Consider the following 13182-nt stretch of genomic DNA (forward strand, 5'->3'; position numbering starts at 1 on the left):
GGTGACTCTAAGGTCTATATCCTCAACATTAGGCCCCAGATTGATTTGAGCCGGCTCATGTCAATCTTCAATTCTTTCGACAGAAAAAATCTCCGGCTTACCATTCGTGTGAAGGCCATAACCCGGCGTGACGTCATCCTCTGGACTCCGGATAATCCGCCGTGACGTCATCTTCCATTAAGCCCGTTTTTTACTCCACCAGATCCGCAATGGATCTTTGCTTTTACTGTCATCCCGAAAATCGAGGCGTTGTGGGGGGAGATAACCACGCCACAGCCTCCTTGATTCTCGCGCCCGCTTTATGAGCTCGCCTTATAAATAGGCCGGCCCGACGGGCTCTTCTCACGCTCCTTTCTCTGTCATCTTCTTCCTCTCACTGTCCCGTGCTGCTCGAGCTCCGCCGCCGTCGCCGCCGCGGGTCTCCTCATCGTCACCAACTCAGGCCGCTGCATCACCCTGAACGGACCAGAGAAACGTGACAACCTCCGCGGCTCTCCAGCTCCGGTAAGTCTTGCTTGTCTTGTAGGATAGATCTACCGTAGGGTTCTTCCACGTTCTTCGTGTTCATCGCCATTGCCACATACTCCGGTAGTCTTCTTTCTTACTGCTCCTGTTGATCTTAGATCTGTATAAACTTACTGCGGTAGACGTTTAGCACCCATTTTACATGCAAACGAACCTCTTTCCACTGCATAAAGACCTCCTTCGAGCTCAAGAACACCCCTGCGTCCATATTTTAGGTCTAGAAAATTTTCTTTGGACCGACCATTTTGATCCAAAAAAGTTACTGCAATACGTGAAACCTGTTTTACCACACTTAGTAAAAACTGCGACCATCGAATCTTGGCGGTTTACAGTTCCGGTTTAAAGAAACCACGCGCCGTAGAATCCTCCGGCTTAAAGAGAACCATGCTTCGTAGAATCCTCCGGCTTAAAGAGAACCATGCTTCGTAGAATCCTCCGGCTTAACTATGATAAGGCCGTAGATAATCAACTTATTCTGAATGCCCCTGCGACTTAAATAACCCGCTGTACTTAAGTATATACCATTAGTCCCCTTCATAAACCGCCATCTTAGCTTTGAACTGTAGATCACCTCCGGCTTATAATTAACCTGGACGGTTTTTCTTTTTGTCATAGTCTGCCGATTTCACCATGCCTCCCAAAGCTCCCATTACTTGCAAGTGGATGAGGTCCAACGTCACCAACGAGACCCTAGCAAATTTTGTTAAGTCCGGATATCTGCCCAAGAAGGAAGTCATGTCCTACCGTGCCCCTGACCCGTCAGAAGAGAGACCACAGCCAAAGGACGGGGAGATAGTGATTTTCGCGGATCATATGAGCCGGGGCTTCACACCACCCGGCTCAAAGTTCTTTAGGGACGTGCTCAACTTCTTCGACCTGCGGCCTCAAGATATAGGACCCAACTCAGTGTCCAACATCTGCAATTTTCAAGTCTTCTGCGAGGTTTACCTTGGAGAAGAACCTAGTCTGCTGCTCTTCAGAGAGCTTTTTTACTTAAACCGTCAGAATGAGTGCGCCAACGGGCCAAGTTTGGAGTTAGGTGGCATCTCCATCCAGCGGTGTAGGGACTGTCTTTTCCCTTACGCAGAGCCGCCGAGCCACCCCAAGGACTGGAACATGACTTGGTTCTACTGCCAAGATACGTCCCCGACTGATGAAAGCCCGCTGCCCGGCTTTCGCCCAACACGTCTGGAGCCGACTCATCCACTGTCGGACAAACTGACTCAAGCGGAGCGCCAGCCTCTGCTCCCAACTATCAACAAGATCAAAGCTCTCCTGGGCAATGGTCTGAACGGAATTGACCTGGTCCGGGTCTGGATCTCATGGCGGGTGATCCCATTGAGCCGCCGCCCCGGCTTAATGTGCGAGTACACAGGACGAAAGGATGACCCGCAGAGACACAGCCGCAATGATCTTCCAGAAGACGTTGCAGAGGAGGAGACCAAGGCTCTTTTAAACGAGAGCCTCGCAGACTGCAGAAGGACCGGGTTAGCCCCCTTCTGCAAGACCAACCCAGCCCCAGCGGTAAGCCGCTGACTTTAACTTTTTATCTTGTTCTGCATATAACCTTCATCTGAACCGTTTTAAGAATTCATCATTGTATTTTTCAGGCTAATGATAAGTTCTGGCGGGTCAAATATGACCATGAGGCGGCCAAGAAGGCCAGGAAGGAGAAGAAAGCCGCCAAGAAAGCCGCCCCTCGCAAAAAAGGAAGCAGGCCTACTGCTTCGGAGCTAATGCAATTAAGCGACAGCTCCGAGTCAGAGGTAACCCCTAAGCCTTTAAGTCCTTGCTGTATTTGTTGTTTGTTGCTGTCCGCTTTATCAACACTTGCTCATTTACAGGATGACACCGGCGCCAGTAACCCGGTGGTTGAAGAGGTAATGTTACTTTCCTCCGACTCGGAGCCCTTGCCACAGCTGAAAGTCCGAAGGGTAACCCGGAAAGTAAGCTTTTCACATCCTTTAGCTTATCAAGACCCTCAATTTATTTTGAAGCGACACGTTCACGAAAGCCGGCGTCACACCCAGACCAACAAGGACACCGACCTCTCCATCGGGTTACCCGACGCAACAAGGAAGCGCCGAACTGAGGTTTTTTCCCACTTATACCCTTTTCACCCGTTGGCGGGTGTTATCCGTCAGCCACTCAACTCTTCTGACTCCAATTATCAGGAGACCTCCCCCTCTTCGGGCGACTCCATGCAGTCGAATCTGCCAGCTTTCAAGACCGCGCCTGTTGAGGATATAGACCTCAGAGTCACCCGCCAGGAGGGGCCGGGTTACTCATATGGTCATTGCCAGAAGCCCGGAGCCAAGCTTGATGTCGATGGGCCAGAGATGGGCTAAGACCCGGATATGGCTTAAGGCCCGTAGTTGCAATTATTATTATGGTAGAACTTGTAGTGTAAGGCAAGTATAGTTGAGAGTCCGAGCCGGACACTCTTATGAGCCGGCCGGGACTCTAAGGGCTGCTGGGCGTCAGCCTCCCTATTTAAAGGGACGACCCGGCAGCGGTTTAGAGACCAAGAACAATCTCATCGAGAGCCGGGCATAGCAGTTTAGCTCCCTGGTGATCGTAACCCTAATCAATACCACCTCAAACTGGACGTAGGCTTTTACCTTCACCGTAAGGGGCCGAACCAGTATAAACCCTCATGTTCCTTGTCTCGCATTAACCCCTTCAAGCTTCCTAGTTGCGATGGCTCAACGACTAAGTCCTAGCTCGAGGACATCTGCTGTGACAATTCCACGACAGTTGGCGCCCACCGTGGGGCTAGTGCACGGTGGATTTGAGTTCTTGAAGGGCAGCTTCGAAGGGCTCAAGGGATATTCTGTGGGCCGGATGACCAAGAGTCGTCGCGGCAAGCTCTACATCGACGATGCAAACTGGGGCCCCGACGCCGGCTCAATTGAGTACGGGTACCGGGTCCCCTTCGGCGGAATCCATGTTTTCATTGGCAAGATTGGTGAGCCGGGCCCTGAGCCGGATCTCTGCGCCGATCTCATCGAAACGGCTCAACGCGCACGACCCGCCCGGGCCCGGCCTGCCTTAAGGCGCGCTTTTGTGGGATGCATCCATGGAGGGCCCTCTGATCCATCTGGGTCTGGTGATGAGACGGCCGCCGGATCTGACGGCGAGTCGGCCACCGATGAGTCAAACTCGTTGTATCAACTTCAAGATGGCAGGCTCATGGGCTGTTCCGATGGTGACAGTATTCCGGACCTGTTTGAGCCGCCAAGTCAGGTGGGAGTCCTTATGGCTGGTGCGCAGCCTGTTCAGAACCCCGCTGCTGGAGCGGGAAACCCGGTGCCTTCTCCGGCTCAGGTGCTAATGGATCTCACGGACAAGATGACGGCCCTGTTAACCGCCACGGTTGACCCGGCGGATCAAGCTCAGCATGATGCGGAGGTGGCACAGTTAAAATTGGATCTAGTGAAAGCTAAAGAGGATCTTGCAGCGGAAGGGATCAGGCTGGCTGCGGAGAGGGCGGCTCTCGATGCCCAAACTCAGCTGATCCAGGCGCAGTCCTTCCAACTCACGATGGATCAGAACGCGGCCAATGAGGTCATGAGAAGGAGGCATCAAAAGGCCCAATCTCGACTCCCTCCGGTTTACGATCCACGCAACCTCTTCAACACGCCAGGTGCAGGGTCTAGTAACCCGCCAGGGGTCATAGCGCCCGGGTCTGGACCCCTTATTCAGCCACGAGTGATGGGGCCTCCCCAGGTGCCCCCTGCCCCGCCTCAGTATGTGCCAATACCCCCGGGTCATTATAATAACCCGCTGGAGAACATGGTCGCTGCGGCAGCACGGCTGGCGGCTCTCCCAGTTGACGGCGACTCTCCGACGGCTATTGAAACCCGCCGGGTCAGGGAACTCCTTCAGACAGCACTGGCGCAGCAAGAGGCGTACTCCTACAGCCGGGACAGGATCCACTCGACCCCTCGTCCAGGCCAGAGCCCGAGTTACAGCCGGCACATGGTCTCAGCAACCGGCTCAAGTAACGTCCGACGCCATGACCCGCCCCCTGGCCATGGCCCGGCTCATAATGGAGCCTTTTACGCAGCAGACAGGACAAAGCGCGGCAAGAGGCGGAGCAAGTGCCTCAATTGACGGCTTACCAGACCCCCCCGGCTTATCCGACGACTTCCGTCGATGTGGGTATCCCTACCAGGACCGGGGGTGTCCCTTGTTTAGTGCCAGCTATCCGTAATGAACGTCTACCTAAGGACTTCAAGGGCCCTAGGAAGGTGCCTAATTACACAGCTGACTTACAACCCGCAGCCTGGATCGAGAGTTATGAGATGGCTATGGAGCTGCTGGAGGTCAGTGAGGCGGCCATGGCCAAGTATTTCACCATGATGTTAGATGGAACTGCCCGCACTTGGTTGAAAGGGCTACCACCGAATTCCATTGGGTCTTGGGCTGAGCTGAAAGCCCGGTTCATCCAAAACTTCAAAGATACCTGTAGGCAGTCTATGTCAATTGTGGATTTGACTAACTGTAAGCAGCAGGAGGGTGAATCCACGACCCATTGGGTTCGCCGGGTTAAGGAGATCATACATTCATCAGATAAGATGGATGCCGGCTCTGCAGTCTTAATGTTGGAACAGAATTGTCGCTTCGTGCCCCTGAAGATGAAACTCGGGCGGCTTAAGCGCGACTGCAGTGATATGGGTACACTAATGGCGGCTCTTGTCAAGTACGCCGATTCCGATGGTACCAAGGATCCCCCTTCAGATGATGAAAGGACATGGAAGGGAAAGAAGAACGGCAATGGCAAGGGTCCTCAGTTTAACCCGGGGAACCAAGGAGGAGGCAAGCGCAAGGCCGATGGCAGCCTAGAGTTTGTAGCCAACGCCAACTCCCAAGGTAATAACCAGCGACGCAAGGGGAGGCCCCCTCCCCGAGGCGGCGGGTCAGGTCCGACGCTGGAGCAGCTGTTGAATGAACCTTGTCCAAGGCATGGCTCTAGAGAGAAGCCAGCGACTCATCTGTGGAAGGATTGTGCAATCATGAAGGCCTTTAAGAATTACAATGGCCCGGGCGGCGGCTCAGGCGCCGGCGGCTTTCATGGCCCGGGCGGCGGCTCAAATTCCGGTCCTCAGAACGGTCAAGGGGGCTTTAATCAACAGTCTGGCCAGGGTCATCAACAGCAGCAGGGGGGTTATCAGACCAATCCAAAGCAGCTTAGCGGTGGACAGTATCATGTGTTTACCACTAGTCTGTGCAAGCGAGATCAGAAGCTTCACAAGAGGGCTGTGAATGCTGTTGAGCCGGCGGTCCCACGCTACTTGCGGTGGTCTGAGCAGCCTATAGTGTGGAGTAGGGAGGATCACCCTCCCCGGGTGGATAACCCGGGCCACTTGGCCTTAGTGGTGGCTCCTCAAGTGGGAGGATATAAGTTCACAAAGGTGCTCATGGATGGAGGCAGCAGCATCAACATCCTCTATTATGAGACTTTTCGCCGTATGGGGTTGGTTGATAAGAACCTCAGCCAGTCAAACACTATCTTCCATGGTGTGGTACCTGGTAAGTCGGCTTATCCAGTCGGCAAGATCGAATTGGAAGTGGCTTTTGGTGATGAGAACAACTACAGGGTGGAGAAATTGACCTTTGAGGTGGTCAAGATAAGAAGTCCATACCATGCTATATTTGGACGGCCGGCTTACGCCAAGTTCATGGCACGGCCGTGTTATGTGTACTTACAGCTCAAGATGCCGGGTCACAATGGGACCATTACGGTTCACGGCAGCCGAAAAGTGGCTCTGGAGTGTGAGGAAGGCGATGCGGCTTATGCAGAGTCTGTTTGTGCTACAGAGGAGTTGAAGTTTTACAAAGACAATGTTGACCCAACAGATATGACCTCTCTGAAAAAGCCGACTACGGAGAATGAGCCGGCGATGAAATTTAAGTCGGCTGATGAGACTAAACTTGTTGATTTTGTTCCAGGTGACTCATCTCAGCAGTTTAGCATCAGTGCCAATCTGGATCCAAAATAGGAAAGCGCGCTCATCGAGTTCATCCGTGAGAATAGGGACATCTTCGCATGGAAACCTTCTGACATGCCAGGTGTACCTAGAGAACTCGCTGAGCATACTCTCAATGTTGATCCGAAATTTAAGCCGGTCAGACAGTTCCTTCGGCGGTTTAATGAAGAGAGGCGGAAAGCTATTGGTGAAGAAGTGGCCCGGCTCTTGGCGGCCGGGTTTATCGTTGAAGTCTTTCACCCAGAGTGGTTAGCTAACCCGGTGCTCGTACTCAAGAAGAACGGCACCTGGCGGATGTGTGTGGACTACACGGACTTGAACAAGGCGTGTCCGGCTGATCCTTTTGCCCTCCCCCGTATTGATCAAATCATTGATGCTACGGCAGGTTGTGCACGCTTAAGTTTCTTGGATGCTTATTCTGGTTATCATCAGATTAAGATGGCAGTTAAGGACCAGGAGAAGACGGCGTTCATCACTCCCTTTGGAGCCTTCTGCTATGTGTCTATGCCCTTTGGACTCAAGTGTGCACAGGCGACTTACCAGCGTTGTGTACAGAACTGTCTTCATAAACAGATTGGGCGCAATGTTCACGCTTACGTGGACGATATTGTGGTTAAGTCCATAAAAGAGGAAACCCTGATAGATGATTTAAGGGAAACCTTTGATAATCTCCGGGTCTATAAGATGATGCTTAACCCGGCCAAGTGTGTCTTTGGTGTTCCTGCAGGCAAACTCTTGGGCTTCTTGGTTTCTGACAGAGGCATTGAGGCTAACCCGGAGAAGATCAAGGCCATCACCTCCCTGGCTAAGCCGGCGTGTATAAATGACGTTCAGCGCTTGGCGGGTCGCATCGCTGCTTTAAGCCGGTTTATAAGCCGTTTGGGTGAGAAGGCCATGCCCTTATATCAGTTGATGAAGAAAACTGATAACTTTGTCTGGAATGATGCAGCTAATACCGCCTTTGAGGATTTGAAGAAGCAGCTGGCAGAGCCCCCAGTCCTTGCTGCTCCGGTTGATAAGGAGCCCTTACTACTGTATGTGGCGGCAAACGCACGAGCCGTCAGTGTGGCTATTGTGGTGGAGCGCAAGGAGGAGGGTAAGGAGCATCCGGTTCAGCGGCCGGTTTATTATGTCAGCGAAGTGCTCATTGAGTCCAAGCAGCGGTACCCGCATTGGCAGAAGCTGGTATATGGTGTGTTCATGGCGAGCCGGAAACTTAAGCATTATTTTCAGGGTCATCCCATCACTGTGGTCAGTTCTGCCCCCCTTGGTGATATCATTCAAAACAGAGAGGCCACAGGGAGAATTGCTAAGTGGGCTATAGAACTTGGACCTCATGGTCTCAAATATGTGCCACGCACTGCTGTTAAATCTCAGGCCTTGGTGGATTTCATCAATGATTGGACAGAGTCACAAGTGCCCGAGCAAAAGCCGGATAACACATATTGGACTATTCACTTCGATGGGTCCAGGCAGTTGGAGGGCTCGGGGGCTGGCGTTGTATTGGCTTCCCCTAAAGGTGACAAGTTCCATTATGTGCTACAGTTGATGTTTCCTTGCACTAACAATGCGGCTGAGTACGAGGCCTTGCTCCACGGTCTTCGGATGGCTAAGGAGATGAGCTTGAGCCGGGTAAGGTGCTTTGGTGACTCAGACTTGGTGGCTCAACAAGTATCAGGCAAGTGGGATTCTAAGGATCCTCTCATGGCGGCTTATCGCCGCGAGGTTGATGCCATTGCTGGGCACTTTCAGGGCTACCAAGTAGAGCACATTGATCGCAGGAAGAACGAGGCGGCTGATGCTCTAAGCCGGCTAGGCTCTCAGCGAAAGCCGGTGCCGCCTAACACTTTCCTGGACGTCCTGTATAACCCTTCGGTTAAGTTGCCTACAGAGGAAGACTTGGCTGTCCCTGACCCGGAGGCACGACTGGTGGCGGCTCTTCATGTCATACCAGACTGGACAATGCCATATCTGGCTTATATAACCCGGGGAGAGTTGCCTGAGGATGAAACTTTGGCCAGGCAAATAACCCGGCGGGCTAAGTCAATGATCGTTATCGATGGCGAGTTGCATCATCGCAGTGTTACAGGAGCATTTCAGCGTTGTGTCTCCCCTGAGGAAGGTCAAGAGATCTTGCGTGAGATCCATGAAGGGGATTGTGGCCATCATGCCGGCTCAAAGTCCCTTGTGGCCAAGGCTTTCCGTCATGGTTTTTATTGGTTGACGGCTCATGCTGATGCAGAGGACTTGGTCAGTAAATGTGATGGTTGCCAGAGGTTCTCACGACGGGCTCATGTGCCGGCTCAGGAGCTGAGGATGATCCCAATCACTTGGCCCTTTGCGGTCTGGGGGCTTGATATGGTTGGGCCTTTTAAAAGGTCCAAGGATAAGAAGACCCACCTCTTGGTGGCAGTTGATAAATTCACAAAGTGGGTGGAAGCTGAGCCAGTTAGCAAGTGCGATGCAGCCACGGCGGTTCAATTTATGAAAAAGGTGATTTTCCGCTTTGGCTTTCCGCACAGCATTATAACTGACAATGGCACCAATCTCTCCAAAGGCGCCATGGAAGAGTTTTGTCAACGAGAGCATATCCGACTTGATGTTTCCTCAGTGGCTCATCCTCAATCCAATGGTCAAGCTGAGAGAGCTAATCAGGAGATTCTGAAGGGCATCAAGCCCCGGCTTTTGGTCCCTTTGCAACGGACGCCGGGTTGTTGGGTGGAGGAGTTGCCCTCCGTCTTATGGAGCATCAACACTACTCCTAACAGGTCTACAGGCTTCACGCCTTTCTTCATGGTTTATGGAGCAGAAGCAGTCCTCCCCAGTGACATCCGTCACGACTCACCTCGCGTGGCGGCTTATGTTGAGACGGATAATGAACAGGCGCGCCAAGATGCTCTTGACTTGTTGGACGAACAGCGTGATGTGGCAGCAGCCCGTTCAGCGATTTACCAACAAGACCTGCGCCGTTATCATAGCCGCCGGGTCAAATCCCGGGTCTTCCAGGAAGGCGACCTTGTGCTCCGGCTCATCCAGGATCAAACAGATGCACACAAGTTATCCCCACCTTGGGAAGGGCCCTTTGTGGTCAGCAAGAACTTGCACAACGGGTCATATTACCTCATTGACATTCGGGAGCACAAAGATTCACGTAAGTCGGAGGAAGAGACCCGTCGGCCGTGGAACATAGCTCAGCTTCGGCCTTACTACACTTGAGCCACCGGCTCTCGTGGTGTACATATTTCTCTCAGCCATGTATATATTATGATAAGCAATAAAGCAGGACCTCTGTCCTTTTTTCTCCTCCAAATATGCACGTGTTGTTTTATTAAGATTACATGATGACTTAAAGGAGGATCCGGCTTATGATCGTATTCGAATCTAGCCGTAAGCAGTAAAGTCACTTGGGGGCTTCCTGTTCAAACATGGGTCGTATTCGAACCAAAGAGAACATAGCTGTCGATACCCATTTGATTGGCAAAGTGCCGAGCTCATTGGGAGGTTACCTTTGGTCATATTTGAATCATAGTTTAACCCCTCTGAGAACCGACGTGGATCGTATTCGAATCAGCGTCGTTAAACAATTCTTAAAATCACTTGGGGGCTTCCTGTTCAAACATGGGTCGTATTCGAACCAAAGAGAACATAGCTGTCGGTACCCTCTTGATTGGCATCGCCACACCCACTGGGGGCTATATGATCGTATCCGAATCTTAGCTTAACCCCTTTGGGCCGGGTCTCTGGTCGTATTCGAACCGGAAGCCCCTAAGTTCTTCTGCTTTATCACAAGTTTACTCTGATTATGTCAAGGTGTGTACGGCCGGGTCTCACTTTGCCGGCTTAACTTTGGTTTACAGTGTTAGTTGAACACCATGGGTGTCATTACGACAGGTAAATCGGAGTTAAGATACCAACCTTGTTACCCGGGTTATCTAAACCGGAAGTATGCTTACAGGCCGCTAAGTGTGTTATTACGGCTGTGTTAAGGATATAATTGAGGACCAGTCTTTTTTGATTCATATTCCGGGTTATCTATCCAAAACACCTGATTCTCAGGGCGGTAAGCCGCCTTGAGACTTGTGATTTGCCTTTCTATGCAGGATACTTAAAGGCACCTCTTTGAGGTTGAGAAAAACAAAGGGATGATTATAACCCGGAGAAACATCAAAGAGACAACTTCAAAAGGACTTTCGCATTCAATACGTGCACGATGGCACGGCAGAGATGAACTGTTGCACCTACTCTATTACAAAACTCATCAAGTCTAAAAGGGTGGAGCATTGTTTGGTAAACCGCCAGCCGAGTTACGATGCCCGCTGAGTTGAAGTCTCCGGCTCGTTCCTGTCTTCTCCTCCGGCTGATCCCAAGACCTGGAAGGTTGATGACTTCCAGTCGATGCCGCTGAGAGCTTCGAATTGGGCTTCCTCGTCAATTAACCCGGCCGGGTCAATCTCCGGGGCGAAGGTGTGCTGACGAGCCGGCGGGATCAGGTTGAGGGCTTCATAGCGAGGGGTTGGAATCCTCTGATTCTCCGCATCATAACCCGGCTGGTACTTGGTCAGATCTGTGTCGTTCCCGATGAGGGTGGCCACCGGGCGTACAACCTTCACGCATGCGGCGAAGTCCTTCTGATCGAAAGCTGAGCCGTCTTCCTTCAGGCTTGGATAGCCAAGGGCGATGTCCGCCGGGTCTAACTCCGGCAGGAATGCCTTGGCCCGGCTCAGCGCGGCGATCGCTCCGGCTCTCGCAGAGGCCCGTCGCAGCTCTTGGATCCGCTGAGGCAGAACGGCGAGCCGGCGCAGGACTTCTGCCAGGTGAGTCGGCACCTCGTTGGATAGGGCCACCACAGCTAAGGCACGCTGTGACCCGGTGTAGAGCTGCTCCACCAGGGTATACACGGCCTTTAGCTTGGTGACCACGCTCTGGTTGAGGTTGGCACTTCTGGGACCTGTTTAACAGAATCAGGTAAGCCGGCGACAAGGATGAATCATGAGATAACATTAACTTGATGAAAGCCGGTGAGGCGACTTACCGAAGATGGCGGCCACCATTTGGGAAACCTGGCGCTTTAGGCCGGAGAGCTCGGCGGTCTTCTCAGAGAGAGCCTTCTCCGCCTGTTCCGCCCGGGTCACCAGTGCGGCCTTCTCTTCGGCCCAGGCTTTCCGCTCAGCATCAAATTCTGTCTTCAGCTTCTCTTGAGCGGCGATGCTGGATACAAACTTGGCGTTTGCCTTCCGGGTCTCCATCTCCTGCATCTTCAGCCGGCTCTTGAGATCCGCAAGGTCCGCCTCTAGCTTCTTGCCAACAGCCTGCAAAATTTCCGGGTTATTAACAGTCATTATATAAGTCCCAAGCGTTTCCAAGCAAAGACACTTGGCACTTGGGGGCTAATGCATATTGAACGTATCTATCTACATACTGCCGGCTCAATTGAGTAAGCCGGAACCTAAGTCTACAACATATTCAGTCATAAGTCGTCGACTTGGGGGCTAGCATGGCAAAGGTAACTTAGCAGTAAATAAGAGGACAAAAGGATTACCTCAGACTTTTGCTGGATCTGGGTTCACCATGGCAACCTCGGCGTCCCGGCTCTTGTGCACTTGGCTGATGTAGCCAGAGACGAGCTCTCCAATGCTCAGGTTGGTGTAGTTGGAGAGGTCCAGGTTCAACCGGTGGGGCTGCAGCAACTCCCCCTTCGCGGAGCACTTGGCCAGCACGGTAGGTCTCCCCGGCTCAACGAACTCCGTCCGGGTGATTATCACGTTCGGGTCGTCTGCTGGTGGAGCTGAGCTGGAGGCCTCCGGGTTAACAGAAGCTTCGGTTGTCGCCTTGGTAGTTGGGGCAGTGGCCTCAGGTGCCGTGTCCATTGGAGTGGTGGCTTCGGGGGCAGAGGCAGCTGGCAGCTCTTGAACTGTCACCGCCGGCTCAGGCAAATCCGGCACTCCGGCTGACTTGGTTTTCTTCACCCTCTTGGTGAGCTTTGCTTGGGCACTGAAAGAACAACAAAGGTTAGTACAAAAAATATGAGTGAAGATCAGAACAACATGAGATGGTTATCATTACCCGGGCGCGGTCTTGAAAGCCGGCAGATTCGACTGCATGGAGTCGCCTGAAGAGGGGGAGGTCTCCTGATAATTGGAGTCAGAAGAGTTGAGTGGCTGACGAATAACACCCGCCAACGGGTGAAAAGGGTACAAGTGGGAAAAAACCTCAGTTCGGCGCTTCCTTGTTGCGTCGGGTAACCCAGCGGAGAGGTCGGTGTCCTTGTTGGTCCGGGTGTGACGCCGGCTTTCATGAACCTGTCGCTTCAAAATAAATTGAGGGTCTTGATAAGCTAAAGGATGTGAAAAGCTTACTTTCCGGGTTACCCTTCGGACTTTCAGCTGTGGCAAGGGCTCCGAGTCGGAGGAAAGTGACATTACCTCTTCAACCACCGGGTTACTGGCGCCGGTGTCATCCTGTCAATGAGCAAGTGTTGATAAGGCGGACAGCAACAAACAACAAATACAGCAAGAATTAAAGGCTTAGGGGTTACCTCTGACTCGGAGCTGTCGCTTAATTGCATCAGCTCCGAAGCAGTAGGCCTGCTTCCTTTTTTGCGAGGGGCGGCTTTCTTGGCGGCTTTCTTCGCCTTCCTGGCCTTCTTGGCCGCCTCATGGTCATA

Source organism: Triticum aestivum, chromosome 6D, assembly GCF_018294505.1.
Source record: "Triticum aestivum cultivar Chinese Spring chromosome 6D, IWGSC CS RefSeq v2.1, whole genome shotgun sequence".
Classification (NCBI taxonomy): domain Eukaryota; kingdom Viridiplantae; phylum Streptophyta; class Magnoliopsida; order Poales; family Poaceae; genus Triticum; species Triticum aestivum.